The following is an 18,218-nucleotide window of genomic DNA, read 5'->3' on the forward strand; positions in this document are numbered from 1 at the left end:
TTAAGTCATGAAAATATCTGCTGCCGCCTGCCAAGAGACGGCCCAGGAGAGCCTTTAAAAACAGAGACAGACAGTCTTTTTGTATCAGCTGTAAGATGCTTATGCATGCAAATATTACAAAGCAAACTTTATTAAGGTCATAATTTTCGGTCATAGCCTAATAGCAAGGGGCTCCCAGAGGCAGTCTAATGGCAATCTGAAACGTCCAGGATGGATAGAAGAGCAAGCCAGTTTAAAGAGAGAGCCGGGAATTAATGATGACTAATGACAGGTTTATTGGACTCCAACACTGTGACTGTGCAGAACAGGAGAATGTCAGGGAAAAGATTTAGAGATGTTCATCATAACCATCGTCATCAAAAGAAAAGAAATGTTAACACTGTCCCAAGAAAAAACAAACAAGCTGTTTATGAAACCATAGAATAAACTTTAATCAGTGAATCATCAGGAAACACCTTATATACTTTAAACTGAACAAAAGCTATGAATGCTGCCGGAAAAATGTAATCATGTCAAAAGTAAATCTAAAAGGGAAGGATACTGTACTGACAATATGTTGATTTACTTTGGAAACATAATGATCAATTGATTTTCTCACAATCACTGATTCTGAAACACTGGATGTCAGCAAGGTCTTTCATTTTAAATATCTCTGCCTTCTCTGAACCTTTTTCAAAAATGTTTCTGGCTTTGAAACAGACTAAACTTAATACTGATGACTCCATTTGAGAAATTAAAGCAAAATACAATCATCTGCATAGATGTTGGTTATTTCTATTCATGTATTAGTAATGCCTCAAACTGCTGCAGTAGGGTACATGTCAGACAAAATCAAAAACAGCATGCTGGGTGGTGCTGGTGGCCTAGCGATCTAAGCGCCCCACATACAGAGGCCATAGCCCTCGTCGCAGAGGTTGCAGGTTCGATTCCAGCCTTGACCATTTACTGCATGTCCTCCCCCTCTCTCTAATCCCCACATTTCCTGTCACTCTTCAGCTGTCCTATCCATAAAGGCAAAAATGCCCCCACAAAAAACAGCATGCTGCCACATAAGGGTGTGTCAAGACCTTTTTGACTAGGGTGTCCCAACCAGGCACTGATCTGGGCAGAGATATGTACCGCATACAGTAAATGAATAGTGTTTTCCATCTCTGTCTTCAATACCTGTTTTAACTGCTATTATTCAAATATTATACAGCTGTTATATTGCAGTGTATACATTTTTGTAATTCTTTGAGGACTCATATAGTAGATGTGTATTCAAAGTCACATTTTAAGGCACTAACAGAAGACAAGTGTTACACTGAAATGCAAAGTAAACTACTAGCAGCCCAAATAGTAGATTTTGATACAAGTCCAACCTCTGACAAGGCATACAGCCAACCGTAGTCCACAATTTTGGGATGGCACCAGGGGTGACCAATTTGATTTCAAGGGGAGTTAGCCAGCCTTCTGGCCCCTTCTGCCCCTGCTACCAACACAGCCTTTTGTTAAATTTCCCATGGCAAAACTTATCCGAGAGTGATCCATTTGACTGTTGAAATAAAGCAGGATAAGATCATTTTTGGAAAAATACCTACTCACATATGCACAGGTCAAGATCAGCAAAGAGAAAGGTTACAGATTTGTCCATAGGGGCGGCCAGACAACACAAACCAAAATTTGCCACTGGAGCTTTAAGCTCAATTTGTACTATTTTCCCAACGGTGCATCTTTTAACAGCTTTATCTCAAAACTATGTATACTATCCAGTCACATTTATATAAAGCTAGTGATGGTTAATGATTATTTTGGGGTGAAATAGATACACAAGATGATATACGTATTCTTAGAATCTGTTATGCAAAATTCGGGTTAAGTATCAACAAATTCAATACTTTGTTCTGGTTATGATTTTCAGTTCTTCAAATCAGTTAAAAACTACTTTAGACTGGGCAACTCCCAAATTATTTATTCAAACAATGTTCTGTATATTTTGTATGTGTGCCATTTGTGCTGCTCCTCACCACATTTTGTTCCCTCCTAATGACTTACAAAACCACATTTGGAGCTTTCTCTGAAGTCAACTATCTCCCCAGTCATCTGCAGAAAACCTCATGACCCCGAGCTATTGTGGATGGAGAACAACAAACTGTCACCCAGATAAAATATACAGATTACGAGGTGCTTAAACGGACAATCAGCAGGCGCTCTAAAATAAGAACCTGGAGCTGGAGCCTGAATATTGAGAAGAGAAATTTAACTATCAGAACATAACTTAACCAACAGAAACAGATAAAAACTGATTGGCAGGAAACTCAAAAATATGAGGGAAGCACTGCGTGTACTTTCCTTGGTATTGTCACAATCAAAGCCGAGCCTTTCATCGCCATTTCACCCTCTCCTCAGTTTAAAACCCAAATCAAATGTGATGTTTTATTAAATAGAACAACCAGTCCAAGCTGTCACCAAGTGACATAACTCATCAAAACAACAGTCTGGCTTAAATTTAAATTCTCACATAGGAGTGGTGTTTGCTATCTTAAAGAATAAAACCAAATAACCATAATTATGGCTGGAATATTTATAGATGTCTGACAGCAAATGACTTGAATGAACCACAGAATTAGTACTTGGAGAACAGGGGAAGTCATAAACTTCTAGCTGTAATTGAATGATAGCCTGCTGATTGATCATTGTTCCACGTCAGTCACACACCAATCGTAGCTCATTCCTGACACAGAGGCAGTCACATTCAAAGTAACTACCTCCTCACTGACCCCTGCTACCAACGCTGCCAAACTTACTGCTGCAGCAGCAAATCTTTGCCTCCACCAGCCCAGCCTCAAATGTTCTTATTCAAACTTGGCCTAAGCATGGGGAAAGAGTGTTCAAATGGCTCTTTAGGCCTACTGTCACCATGGTCTCCTGCTATACAGTCCCTGTTTTTGACAAGCATGCTGATTTGATGAGCATAGTGTATTTATAAATGGTTAGAATCTATTATAAAAGTGTTCCTGAAAATCAACCATTAGCTGTATAACTATGATAGATGTGGCCTAATGATGGGAAGTTCAGCTCTTTTCAGAGAGCAATCTCTTTTGGACTCGGCTCCCAAAGAAGAGCCGGCTCTTTTGACTCCCGAACGGCTCTTAATTTTGGATCTTTAGTAGCTGTGTATATTTTACCTTAACTTTGCAAAAACTAATGGTTTGTGTTTTTAAAACCCTTTTACGTGCAGTGTTTTTGTGAGAAGCCTAATAACTGCCTAATGTTGTGCATTTATTCTATACAAAACCATTCTCACTTTTGTTTAGTATTTTATTCAAAATTTTTAATTCCACAAATTAACAAAAAAACTGCAAACATATCCACAGAACAGAACCAGAACCAACTCAAGCAAAACAGAACCAGAACCAAACTCAAGCAAACAGAACCAGAACCAACTCAAGCAAACAGAACCAGTACCAAACTCAAGCAACAGAACCAGAACCAAACCCAGGAAACAGAACCAGAAACCAACCCAAGCAAACATTATTAACGTCCTCAGGTTGGCATTGAGAAAAATCAGATGCCTCAGCTTGGATGGGCAGATCCGATTTCTCCTCTCAGTGAGTATTTGCCCTGTCTTCGAGAAGACTCTCTTGGAAGGAACAGAGTAGCCACGATACACAGCCTCCCCTCCATCACCTGTATCCTATATCCTCATGTGATAGGCCGTATGGCCGCCATGCTGACCAATCAAAACAAAGTTCTGCTGTGAGCAGAGCTGGGGCCGAGCACTGTGAGAGCTAAACAGCGAAAGGAAATACTGGGAGCCGGCTCTCTCGATGCGAGCCGGCTCTTCTGATTCATCTATAAAGCATCGTCTCTCAGAGCCGCAGCTTTTGATCATGACACATCACTAATGTGGCCTAGCCTCTGCTGCAATATTAGTGCCAGGGTTGGTATGTAAAGCATGTGAAATAAAAGTACCTTCAACCTGCAGTTGTTCTTATTGCCAACAGTAGGAGACTTAACTGGTGGAAAAATGAAGTCACACTGTATAAATCTAGGGGTCAGACTTAAATAAGTCTGGGTACTGATGGTCCCCCTTGAAAGTACAGTTGACAAGTGGCATTCTTTATGTTGTGACTGTGATTGACTAGACGTGACCATAATGCCTTGTCAACTAAGATAGAGACTTAGGAATGTTTTTGCCCTTCATTTACATTAAAACATAATTTTGGTCGACTGATAGCACCAACTTTTGAAAACAGGATAAAGATTGGAAGTTTTTGGAAATGCAAGCCCTTAAACAAGCGATAGCAATACACCGATCCACTGCAGGCTGTGACATCCCAGCCCCATTCACACATGCGTAATATGTTCTTGGTCAAATAGCCATGCATGAGAAGGAGGATAATAAGAACAGGGAGAACTACCAAGCTGTTTTTGTGCAGCTGACTCAACTGAGTTTAAACTCTTCTCCAGAAGCATTTGTTCGCCATAGTCTTTCTGTTTTTTGTCCTTACCGTTAGTGTTGTAGTCAAGACCACATTAACCGAGACCAACATATGTCTGAGAACCAGAGTGCACCGAGACCAAGACAAAGACATTTAGGGGTCGAGACAGAGTCAAGACCAAGACCTAGGCAGTGCAGACCGAGACAAGACCAAGGCCATATATATCAATGAAAAATCATTATGACAGTTAACAAAATAAAGGACTTCTGTTTATTCATTTAAGTTTTCTTTGAATACAATTGACAGCAAACAAACAAGGCTTGTCTTTGTTGCTTTCTTTTGACGCGCTGTGAGAGACTTTGAATCCTTAAGTTTAGTTTTTTTTCCTCTTTTCACAGTAAGAGTGTATCCGTGGTGATCTCGACGGTCTTTATATAAAACACAGAGCCCGTCAGTCCGAGACCGAGACAAGACCGAGTAAAATGCTTTTGACTTCCAAGACAAGACCTGAAATAGGCGGCCTGGAGACCAAGACCAGTCTCTAGTACTTACTGTGTACTGTTCTAAGGTGGTGTTCTTTACAAGTTATACTCTTGACTTCTCGTCTGCAATGCATAGTCCAGCATTCAGTTGTTTTTTCATTGGTCATGTGAGCATCAATTTGTTAGAAATGCAAAGACAAGACTTCTAATGGGGTTGTTCTTGGGAACAAGATCTTAGCCTTAGATATCCTCCTTGTCATCCAAATAAGTTCCCCTCTAATTCCTTAAAGCCAAATGGCAGCACCCAAAATGGAGTTACATACCAATGGGTGGTATCTTCTTTATAGAATCGATGGAAAGGAAAGCCCAGCCTTTTACCATTAAGCAATAATCTCTTGTCTCATTGTACAGATTAAAACTCATCATCATCATCTAACAGTCACGCTTGCTTATTGAGAAAGTAACATATCTTATTTGTTTCTTAGATGACAGTAATGCCACACTAACTGATTTGGTAAGAGCTTTAAGATTTATCTGACTAGTCCAAATAAACCTTCAGATCAGTTGTACTACTAAACCTTAAGAGAACGATAATGGGATTCTTAACAAAGCCCACAGCTTGACAAAAGAAAACAAAACTATCATTGTAGCTGTCAACAACCCTCTCTATGTTTCTAGAAGAGCATGACTTCTTTATTGAACGTCAGAAGCACAAGAATAATTACAGAGTGCTGAATTTTATGTTTGACAGCAAGAGCACAGGAAAGAAAACATTGATTATGGAATCCCCAAACAAGAGGGATAATCACTGCTATGCAGCCCTTTTATAACTTATAAGTAAACACAGAAAATATTCCCTGAATTGTTGCTTTTTGTTTATTCGTATGACCAGTCTTCTTGTTTACAATGTTCTTGTAAAGTGCTGATAGATAGGTGGTTACATGCTGAAACTCTAGATGTTAGAAAACAACAGTAGACCACTAACAGGCCTCTTTAGGTTGGTCATCTGTCATCAGGGATATTAGGATCATAGTCAGTCCAAAAAGAAGTGGTCTTAGCCACTGTGACGTCACCCTTTGGTTTGAAGACTACTGTTTGAAGCCTTGAGTTTTGTAGCTAGGCCATTGCCTTCTTGCTTTTTTGGCATCAGGGTTGGCACACATGCTTTGTCTCTATCCCAACTTTCTGACGGGTTATTGTCGTAGCAACTTGACAATCACAAGTATCCCAAACTTCAAGCATGACCTGCTAAAATGACTGTAAATTGAACCACAATAAATATTAAGCAGTTTTATAGGAAAGACAATCATCATTTCTTTGTCATTAGCAAAGCCCACCAGTGAAGTTTCCAGTTATCCAAGTCCTCAATGCATCTGGCTAGATCACCAATACTTCCCGCACCAGCATCTCTTTTTAGAACATGATGTATGATGATGCTGGATGTCCTTGGGATGATACCATGTGTTAAAAATTCAACCCCTGTACAGTGTTGCCAATAGAGAAATTAACTATTCAGACCTAAACCGTTTTTTGAACCAGACTAAAGCATGTGTATTATTGCTGCAAAGATCGGTGTGTTTGTGGTTTCCTGTGTTTCTTACGGTGGCCCTGAAGGCCAATAGTAATACATATTTCAAAAGTGCAAAATAATGCTCTGCTATGTATGCTGGACATACTTGGGTTTAGCCAATCAGAAACAAGTACATGGTCCTACCCTTTCCGGTTTCTTGAAATTTTGAAATCATTTTGTGACTCTGAAATGTATTTTGCGCTTTAGACATCTTTATTACTATTGGCCTTCAGGGCCACTGTAGTTTCTGCAGCCGCCTCAAGATAGATATTATATATTACAATAATTTTTCCGGAGTTGTATTATTAAGAAATGAGACATCTTGCCACCGGGAGGCAACAGGTAAACAAAATAAACATAATAAATTACTAAGGAGTGAGACATCTCGCTCTAGGAATGTGGTTGGATGAGAGATTGACTTGGAAGTGCATGTAGAAAAGGTTTGTTTTGAATGTGAAAAAATTGTGAATGTTTTTTAGGTGTGGCAGGGTCAGACTGAGGGGCTGACAAAGAGTCACTGTAATGATATATAGAGCTATGATACGATCAGCTATTGATTATGGGTGTACGGCATACGGATCAGCTGCGTCGTCAGTAATCAGGAAGCTTGATATAATTCAGGCTAAGGCTCTTAGAGTGTGTGGTGGCGCATTTTGTACTACCTCAGTTGCTGCTCTTTTAGTTGAACTGGGGGAAAACGCCGCTACACCTTAGAAGAATGAACTTGGCCTGAGGTACTTAATGAAAGTAAAGGGGCAGAAAATATCAGGTCCAGCAAATAGTCTCCTGAGCCAGCATTGGGAATTCTTGGTATCAGCAACTTCAATTAAAGCTAACTTTGGGGAAGAATTGAAATCTGTAGCAGAGGAATGGGCATGATTAATTTGGATGCGAGTCCTCAAGTCTGTTGGTCTGTTGTACCACCATGGTTGATCCCAGATCCCGAGGTTGACTTAAGTATGCTTAATGACTGTAAAAGAAAGGAAGTAGGGGGTGTCGTGAGAGTGATCCAATCTCATCTGTGCCAGTGCTGGAATGAGTATATTCAAGTATATACAGACGGGTCAAAAGACCCAGAGAGTGGGGAGAGTCGCGTTTAGATGCAACACCATTGCGTTGTATTTATACAGTCTATGGTCGTAAGCCAAACTTGTTTTTCATGGTAGCACCTGTAACAGGTTAGTAATTGAGCATTTGAGGAGGCATTCAACTTAATGACCCAAAGCCAGAGCCACAATGTGAGTTTTACACTTTCAGGCCCTCACCTTAAATCTTTACCTGACAACACTTTTTTTTTCTCCTTCTCATATCATTTTCTTCCTCCTCTCCTGTCATGAAACAGTAGAGCCAACTTTTACCATGCAAAACCTTAAAACTATATCACTTGTCTTACACATACTAAGATTTTTAATGGCACGTTGGAGTTTAAAGAGCAATGTAGAATTCAAAATCTGATTGCTAAATAATAACTACTAAGTTATTGTTGAATTCGATATCTGGTGAGGGGAATAAGTGTTTGGATAATCGATGACTAGTCAATTATCAATAGCCATTGGTTGCAGCCCTAATTTATGTTAATATTAACCAGCATCAGGAATATTTTTTTCATGCAGTCTCTTCTGTAGAAAACATGTTGTTCTGGAGCAAACATTCTGCCACCATTTTTGTAATTTAATGAGGAAAGTTTTCCCTTACTTCTTTGATTTGAATATCTTGTTACAGTTTTTAAAAAAGTATATTTTAGCACAGAGGAGAAGAAAGCATCCAGCTCATCACTGAGATGTCAATATTTACATACAGTACATTGCTTATCAAACAAGTAGATCTCTGGTAATAATGAAAACATTCTTCTCATTCTTACTTCGTGGCTCACAGAGGGAGAGTTAGTTTTAGCGGTGGCATTTTCAGAACTGCAAGTTGCTGTTGTCGTTACTGTGGATGTGTGGGATTGAATGTTGTTTACTCGTGGTTGGTTTAATTGGGCGATCGCATTGTTTGTTTGAAGACAAAATGTTTGCTTACTCCATCTTCAAACTGATCCTTGGTCATTTTTTAAACTGTCAAGAACACTGTGTGTAGAATTGGTAATATGCATTATCGTGTGTACGGTTAGAGCTTTTGTTTCAAATGTAATTCTCCAAGTCTTCACTACAAATGCGCAACTTCTGAGCCATGTTTACAAAAGAAGGGAACTCTTCTTACAATACACTCACCGCCATCTGAATGGTCATAAACATCATTTGCACCGCGATTTATCACATCAATTTATCTCAACAGTTTGATTGAAGACATTTCAATATAAGCCACTCCGTCAAGTAAATGGAAGATGTATGTGAAGCTGAAATGGGTCTTTTTCTTTGAATCTCGTCCCACCACTTAAAAATAAAGATTGATCACATTTGAAACAACGTGCCCAGAGAGTTAGCTGCTGCCAACATGTGCTTGCCATATTGGTTCTTAAATGAACAACCTGTATATTTCCTTATCGCTGTACACGAGGCATGTGGATATTTAAAAGAAGTGACGCCAATCAGCTTTTAATCTTTACATTAATGACTGCAGGGTGCAAATCAACCTTGAAACACTTAGATCTAATGCAATTTCCATCTATACCACTGCACAAGTCAGCTTCAGAGGGTGACTGAATAGAAAGGATACAGTTTCTACCACAGCTTGGACATGTTTGTCAGTATTTAAGCACCCCATGTCTTTGAAAGAAATATATCCTCAGAAGTAAGCCCCTCTTCCCTCTTTAAGAGAAATCTTATCATTTCTTTTCCTTTTTGGAATCTTGTACGACGATACGTAAACATTTCTTGTTATCCTCCGACAATGTAAACCAGGTGAGCTTTATGCTCTAAGATTTCAACTGAGAGAGAAGCACCAAAGTAAACAAGTTAATATACTCACTACAAAGGATTCATCTGCAATTTGATCCACATCCATATGAGCTGAATTACAGTATAATGGTATAAAAGATAAGTTTTACTTTCAGGGTATTAGCACATATGAGCTCAGACCAGGTGAAAGATAGCTTCATGTCATAAAGATTTGAGGCATGGCGTCATTGAGCCAGATAGTGAAAAGGCCTGCAGATGCATGAGGCAAAAAAAGCTGGACTGCAACAAACTGTTTGATGAATCCAGATGTGAAACTCAGACACTGTAGGTAAAATGTCATGGTACTGGAGTGTACATGTCCATGTACTGTGAATGGAAACGGATCTGCTTATTCCTTTAGGGACAAGGAAATCAAAGATAGCTGTCCTTCTATTTTCCTTTTTCTAAAAAATGTGATGTAATGAATCCTCTCAGATCCAAGATTGAGAAAGGTTAAAAGTACATCAATAAAAAAGACTTCCTGACTGAGTAGCTGCTTGATGCTGGATGTCTGAAGTATTCTGATTTCTGTGAGCAGTATTGTCCACTATTGTTTCTACGGCATTGGTTGTACGTCATCCCCTGAGCTCATCAATCATATGAAGACAATAACTGTCTCTGAAAGCCAACTTTTTCAGGACTGCTGGTGTAGCTTATATTGGAGACAAAAGACTTTCAGCCGTAACTTATGCTGAAAAATAGTCAAAACTAAGAAGACATTTTTGTCTTATTTCTTGTAAAAATAAAAAAAAGTAAAAAAAGTAAAATTAAGTCCTATTTTAAGCTATATTTACCTGAAAAGCACAGAATGTCCTTTTTTTAAATATTACAAGCCAAAAAGGTCTGAATTGCTTGTATTGAGTGTAAATACATTTGTTAATGGGATAAGAGAAATTGACTTTTTAATTCAAGATTTTTTCTTATTTTATGAAACTTGTATTGAAGAATTTTTTTCTTATTCCACTGACCGATTATTTTGCCTCATCACAAGTAATTTGAATCTTATTTTCTACTTGAAAAGTCTTAAAATAAGACTTTTTTTAATTGTATGGGTAATGTGGCTTATATTAAATCTTATGAAATATTTTTTTTACTAGAAATGAGACATAATCACTTTCTTTGAGTAGTAGCTTTGAGGTTTTTTTGTAAATTTAATTTGTATCTATTCAATCAATCTTTATTTATATAGCGTCAAATCACAACCAATGCTATCTTAAGACACTTAACAAACAGAGCAGGTCCAGACCGTACTCTCTGTTTTATTTTTTACAAAGACCCAACATCAAGACGATTAAGAAGATTTCTAAGATTTATGCGCAACTAGCATCTTGAGAAGCAATATTAGGGTTGGATTTGAGGAACAACAGCTAGGAGCAGGCTGTTAGCTGCACCGTCATATGGGTACCCGGTTTAAAGCAGTGCTTCAAGTGGGCCAAAACGCTCAGTTGTTGGGTATCATCACTTCTACCAGGACTTCTTACCAGCTGCTGCTACCCTTTCCTGTCCTCTTCATGCCACAGTTTCTCTCAACGAGTCATAGTAGCGCCTGAAATACATTACCCATGGTGCACGGGTAACGCCGAATCAGCGCAAACTTGTGAGTCTCTACAGTGTTGCATTAACGAGAGAAGATGACAGCGATGTTGGCCTGAGCTCCAAATGAACAAATAGGTGGAACTGAAGCAGATCTGGATGATGACACAGGTCTGATTTGATTTACTTTGGCATGTGATGTCTTGCCTGGATTTGTCACCACATTCACAGCCAACTCCTTTTTTGCATTTACTTTACTCTCCCACTCAATCTCCTCTATCCCTCTGTCCAACCCAAACTCAATCGAAGCAGATGGCCGTGGAACATGAGTCTGGTTCTGCTCGAGGTTTCTGTCTGTTAAAAGGCGGTTTTCCTTGCCACTGTAACTTGCTAAATACTGCAAAGTTGTCTGCTCAAAGTGAATTAAGATGAGATAAGGGAATGATCTTATCCTGTCTTGATGCTGGGTCTTTGTTAATAATATAACATAGAGTACAGTCTAGACCTGCTATGTTAGTAAGAGCGTCTTGAGATAATGTTTGCTATGATTTGGCGCTATATAAAGAAAGATTGATTGACTCTCTTTCTTTAACAACCTTTCTTTGTTATTCAGGTCTGTCTGGAAGCGGAGTCAACTTGTCTTCATCATTGTCCTCCAGTGAAGGCCTTTCAATCACACACCAAAGATACTGTATGTACTGTTCTGTATATATCCTGATGGATTGGAGCATTGTGATGCAGAGGTTATTTGTTTGTGACACACTTAAGTACTTTTTTCGTATGTATATGTTGTGAAATCATCATTATTGTCACGTTCCCTGAGTATTAGGGATCAAACCCAGGGAGATGAAGGAGAAAGCAAAGCAAGCAAAGTTGAAGATTTATTTACAAACCAAGGAAAAACTAACAACTTAAACAAGCTTCTGTCAGAAAACACTAACAAACGAGAAGCTGATCTTTCTTAAACAAAATCCAAACCCCATTCACGAGAATTACAACAATAACCAAAAACAAATAGCTAATTCTAAATTTAAAAACACTCTTTCCAATGAAAGCAAGCATTTCACTGTTGCGGGGAAACATCCACCAAGCACGCACACACACAGTTGAAGGCCATCTAGCCCTGGCTGCTTACTCTGCTCTGCTCTTATACCCTGCTCTGGACTATCAGTGGTTTTAGGTGTGCTGAATCAGCAGGGTGGGAGCAGCACCTGAGAGCTAAGGAGGGCAAAAGAGGCAAACAACACCAACACAGTACGGCACATAAGTATTATCTTCTGGTGTCTTTTCTAAACTGTAGAAAATTCAGTACCAGCACTTGTTTTATTCATTTAAAGCACTGGTTTATGGTCTAATTTAACTTAAATTGCTAATAGATGTCTGGGAGTTGGGGTTGTGATAAGGCATTTTATTATTATTGCTGCATTCAGTCACTTTTTTCTCAGCTTATGGGCTGCTTCCTGCATAATAGTCGATGCCAGTGGAAATACTGCAATCAATCAATCAATCAATCAATCAATCAATCAATCAATCAATCAATCAATTATTTGTAAATAACTTTTCATACAATGACATTGTAACACAAAGTGCTGTACATAAAAATAAACTAAAAATATAAACAACCCCCCAAACCTAATCCCAAACCCAGACCCGACCCCAAACCCAACCCATCATCCTGAGGTTAAGAAAATGATCTGTACAAAAATAATGATAATAATTAAAAAAATAAAAAAAGTTGCTGAACAAAATGAGGACACACTCTCATGATATCTCAATGAGGAAAACTGGAGGTAAAATAAGATGTTAAAACTCAACACAGGAAATTACCATCAAAAAAACATAAGATACTATACTTTAAATAAATAAATAAGTTCATAAATAAATAAAGTAGAATAAAAGTGACTAAAATGTGAAATAGATAAACAAATTAAAACAGAATAAAATGTTAAAAATATAAACAACCCCCCAATCCTAATCCCAACCCCAGGCCCGACCCCAAACCCAACCCATCATCCTAAAGTTAAGAACATGATATATACAGAAATAATGATAATAAAGGTAAAAATGAAATAAATAAATAAATAAATAAATGAAAAATAAAAAGAAGTTGCTGAGTGAACTGAGGAAACACTGTCATGATATCTTAATGAGGAAACACTGGAGGTAGAATAAGATGTTAAAACTCAACACAGGAAATAAGCTCACCTAAATTAAATAAATTAATAAGATAATAGAACACTAAATTATTAAACCAGTATAAGAAACTAAGATGCTGTACTTAAACAAAACAACAAAAACAAAAGGGGCTAATCACAACATTAGCAATGCAAGTCAAGAACCCACAGACTTTCACCTGCCAGTGTTTCTGATTCATCTCTACTAAACATCTGCACTCAAAAGTTCATAACAATCAGCTTTAAGATGGCATCTCTCGTCGCCTCTCACTTCCCGGGTCATTAGTTGGATTTGAAACCATGGCAATGCAGGGAAAAGAAAGTCTATTCATTCTTGTCTGTACATCATTATCTGAACAAGCAAATTGATTCTCTGATCGCTCAAAGATGAACTTAATAGCAGGCAGATACGATTAAAAAAGTAAACCACCACATGTCTCTGACATAAAACAGCTCATCTAAATAGTTGTTCTAAAAGACTCCCCTCATCAACAGGAATTGACTTTGGTCCTGAAGACTGAAAACAGCCTTGAGTTGTAAATGTGTCAACACTCTTTATGGGTTTATTGGGCTGGTTTAAGGCTTGGTGGTCCAATCATTGAGTAGTCTAGCTTGGTGATCTGGTTGTGTTTTTCCCCCAAAAAATGGTTCAATTCCCTTTTCTGTAAAATGGGACTGCAGCAAAACATCTATAATGCCATGCGGTCACAGTACCATCAAGTGGCTGCAGTAAATGAGTCACAGTGATACTAAGAAATACACATTTTAAATAAAGTTTAAAGCTTTTACTTTATTATGAAATTGTGAAAGCTAAGTTGTGTAAATAAAAAAGGCAGGAACTTAATGTAATTCTTTGTTTAATGTTAAATAATAATCAATTGGTGTATTTAACATTTTGGGATAATTACATGAACCTTTATTTAGAGAATACTTTCTTTTATATCAGAAAATGAGAACAGTGTGAATCGGTCTGAGCTTGTTCTACTTTGTTCAACCTCCAATCTGACACATACAAAGCAGAGTCAAAGGTATTCTAAGGTGAGTGTGTTCATAGAGGTCAATGCAATAAACCAGCACTTTTACTCTGGCAGGTGAATAAGGAGATGATCTATTTTAGCCAGTGGAACATAAAACAATAGCTCTCAGGGATCTTTTTCAAATTGATGAAGGCAAAGCCAATCGCCCGTTAACATTTACTCCATTGATCATAAAAAGAAACATGTGAACAGACAAGTTGGCTGCTTGCAGATGCCGAGATTCCAGACGGTCTCATATCACTAAATCTTGTTTTCATTTTCACATACCCTCCAGAAAATAGCTTAAGACAATCGGCTGAGGCTCTCTTTAGTAAATATGTTTTGTTTATACTCTTTCTATATTCCTCTGACTCCTCTGAAAAGTAAAAGTATGATATCAAGTTTACATCAATCCACGATGATCGAAAGAGTTAAAAGCTCTTTGCTTTATGGTGCACGTCACTGTGGTATGAGTCAAGGACTTAATCCCAGACTGCTCATCTGGAATAAATAACATATCAATGCTAGGTTCTGAAAGGCATGGCATCAGTTCTCTCTGATTTTGAACTTGAAGTTGTCAAAATACATTTAATATGTGGCCTAGGAGCAGAGCCTGACTTTGTTGACTGGGGTGGCCAAACAAGAGTGCAGACTTCTGCATGGGTGGCATGAAGTAGGCTATGAGTGAGTACATACAAATGAATCACATTTATTTACCCTTTCTATCTTAACTGGTCATAAATATTTTGACTACAAACTTATAAGTATCCAAAAGGTGGTATATAGCTGTGAATAGCAGTACATTAACTGCTTTTAACACCACCTGTATCAGCTGACAGTTAAGCTGACTACATCTATGCACCCAATTGGCAAATAGCAAAATGGGCTTTGTATTTAAACTGCTTTAGCCTGCCTATTCTTGCTGCAGACCGCTTTGCAACCCACTTCCACCCCAGCAACTCCTTTATGCTGTTTCTGATTTTGACTGTGTCATATGTATTGTCACTGTTGCCTGCTCTGATCTGTACCAAGGCGGTCTTTGCTGCTGCTCTCCCTGCCTTGACTTTTCATCTATACACATGAAAGAGAGGCAGGGTGTGCTCTCCCCACCTCAGGCTTTGGTATTCCACGTAGGCACATAGAAGGGCAGGGAGCTCCCAGAACAGACATACCACCAAATATAGCTTATTTCACGGGAATAATACATTATTTTGACAAGAGTGGTCCTGACTGAATCTGGGACAACAGTCCAACTATTTACTTTGCAGGGCTTCTGGGAAGTGCAAGGGAATTGGTTAAATCAGTTAGTATGTGTTCTGTGGACTTAACCTAACAGGTACACTGTTCAAGGTGGCATGTTAGTAATAATGGTAAGCACTGCTGCTTCACAGAAGAAGGGCTCAGGGTTGAAGTCCAAGTCAAGGCCTACCTGTTTGGAATAAAAGGGTTTTGGCTCTCTATAACTTCAGTGTTGACAATGTTTTGAAATGACAAGACTGTCAGTCTAAGTAAGCACTGCCACCTCTAAGAAGAGCTTGTGGTCATGGCCACCCGTAATTGTCTCCCAGACCTACCCCTAATGTGGCCTACAAGTAACAGGCAACTCATTCAAGATATTTGACATATTTTTGATCACACTTTCACTTGAACACAAAGCAAACTCTGAAAATGAAACTTGAACCTTTAAGAGCCTTGTTGGATGGAGTTGTAATCAGGGCACTGCCAACAAGAGCACGCTCCGTCCATGTTCAGTTTTGATGGATTTTAAAGAGGATATAACTGGGAACGTTTCATATATCTGTCAGAGGAGAGAGACTCATTTAATCCAATAACCTTAGATGTTATTTTGACTGGACATAACCAGAGACATACTTCTGCTGTTTAAAAGTTCAAATGCTCAATTTAGAAATAAATTGGGAACTCAAAGTACAAGTAAAAATGGTTAATGTCTTGGAGCAAATGTTCAATGTTTTACGAGACACAGTTCAATGGTTTTCAACATTTTGATTTTGTTTGTGTAAGCCTGATTAATAGACATTTGATATGATACATTTGATCAAAGCAGAGTTTTGTGGTTTGTTGTTACCATGACGGCAGATTAATCCACCAAATTTGAGGCATGTCAAGAAACTGTTTTAGCGCAGTAGTTAAATCGTACATCCCGTATACAGAGGCTTGGGTTCAAATAGGAAACCATGGCCTATTTTAACCCATGTGCTGCTTTCCCCACTATCTACTACCACTATTGTACTCTTAGTATCCATCACATAAATAAAGTCATCAAAAGCCCAAACAGTAATCTTTAAAAATCCTTATTATATCAATTTATGTTTGGACTTATACTAGTTCCTGTCAGTGGAAGCACAGTCAACGATTAACCATCTGTCAAGGAAAAAAAATATTGAATGTTAAATTTTAATTTTTAATTGATGAAAATTAAAATCACCATAGAGCCATACATAATGATGAAATTAATGTCTAATTTTCAATCAAAATCAAGGTACATGCTTCAATTATATTATATTACATTATTATTACTATATTACATTATTATTGTTACATTACATTATTATTGTTATATTACATTATTATTGTTATGTTATATTATATTATTATTGTTATACTACATTATTAATGTTATATTACATTATTATTGTTATGTTAAAATATTATTGTATAGTACAACTTAGTCATACTATATTTACCCATATTTATTTTATTTATTGCTTAATCTGTCATTACCAACCACAATCACACCATGTCAACCTGTCACTACTGAACCATTTTTAATACTGCCTGTAATTACTACTATTTAATCTAAATTCCATTTGTAACATTGTATATATCTAAATTGTATTCTCTTTATTTATCTATTTTTATTTTTACTTTTTTATATTTTTACTTATTTTATTTTATTGTATTTTACTTATTGAAACTTCTTCTTGATTGTACTTATGTCTAGGTTGCTGTAACAACTGAACTCCCCCCTGGGGGATCAATAAAGTAACATCGTAACTTCTCTTATGTTATCTTATCTTCTCAAATTTTTCAATTTGGTTTCAATTTTGTGAGAGAAATGTTGGGTATAGATCATGCCAAACATAACTTTTCCTTGATGAAGCATGACTGGTTTGCTGTGAGAAAATAATTCCTCTGTTAAATATCGCCTAATAGTTTTCCCTGATAAGAATAATTTTAATGGCTGATTACACACAGAGATATATAAGGTCTAGTCAAAGAGTTTCCTCCAGTGAATACAGTCCATGTAGCAGAGGAGGATCTGTAATAAAACATACCTTTGTTTTTGCAAGACTTTTATTTAATTAACCCACTTTTTTTGTGCGTCTGCTCCTTCATTCTGTCAGCTGATCTCCCTCATCCCCTTTCTCTGTGTGGTGCATGGATTACACCGCTCCTGTCATGCTCCTTCTCTTTGACCGATATTGTTTATGTTTCATTCGACCGTGATTCGCCTCCCACAGATGTTCTGGAACTGTCCAGGGTGTTAATCACAAGCAACGTCCTCCGTGGTGTAAAGGAGTCTGGTGTTATTTCAACTTCCCCCAAAGTGACTCTATGAAGATGATGTGTTTTTCTCATCCAGAGGCTAATGAGTTCAATATCACATTAATCTGAAAGGGTCTGAACTCACAAGACAAATGGCTTAAAGCAATGTGTGCAAAGTAGTGGCATCAGTCAAGTATTTATTGCAATATTTTAGGTATGAGATAAGCTAGACTCTCCAATATAAACACGTGGAGTTTCACTTTTTGTTAAGATTATACGATTTTTAAGTAGTTGTGTATCTTGCTCTCTATTTCTCTCGTTATTGAAACTGAAGATATTTATTGCTCAATTTTTTTCTCAATAATTGCACCTAAATATTACTGCTAAATGATGCATCGTAAATCAATTGATTAACTTTTGGTTAAGTTGTACCTAATGCGTGCGCTCTGCATCACATAGCAAAAATGATTTCAATTTCAGTGTTTAGAGCGAAAAGAGAAATAGGATGAAGGACAGCTGTTTGCAGCTATCAGACAAGAAAACAACTGAAACCCAGAGTGAAAAGGTTTTATTTAAAATTCCTGAAGGCATTGCCTGATGATGTCATCACAAAACCATTGAACTGCCTTGCGT

This window comes from Notolabrus celidotus, chromosome 12, assembly GCF_009762535.1.
Source record: "Notolabrus celidotus isolate fNotCel1 chromosome 12, fNotCel1.pri, whole genome shotgun sequence".
Lineage (NCBI taxonomy): Eukaryota > Metazoa > Chordata > Actinopteri > Labriformes > Labridae > Notolabrus > Notolabrus celidotus.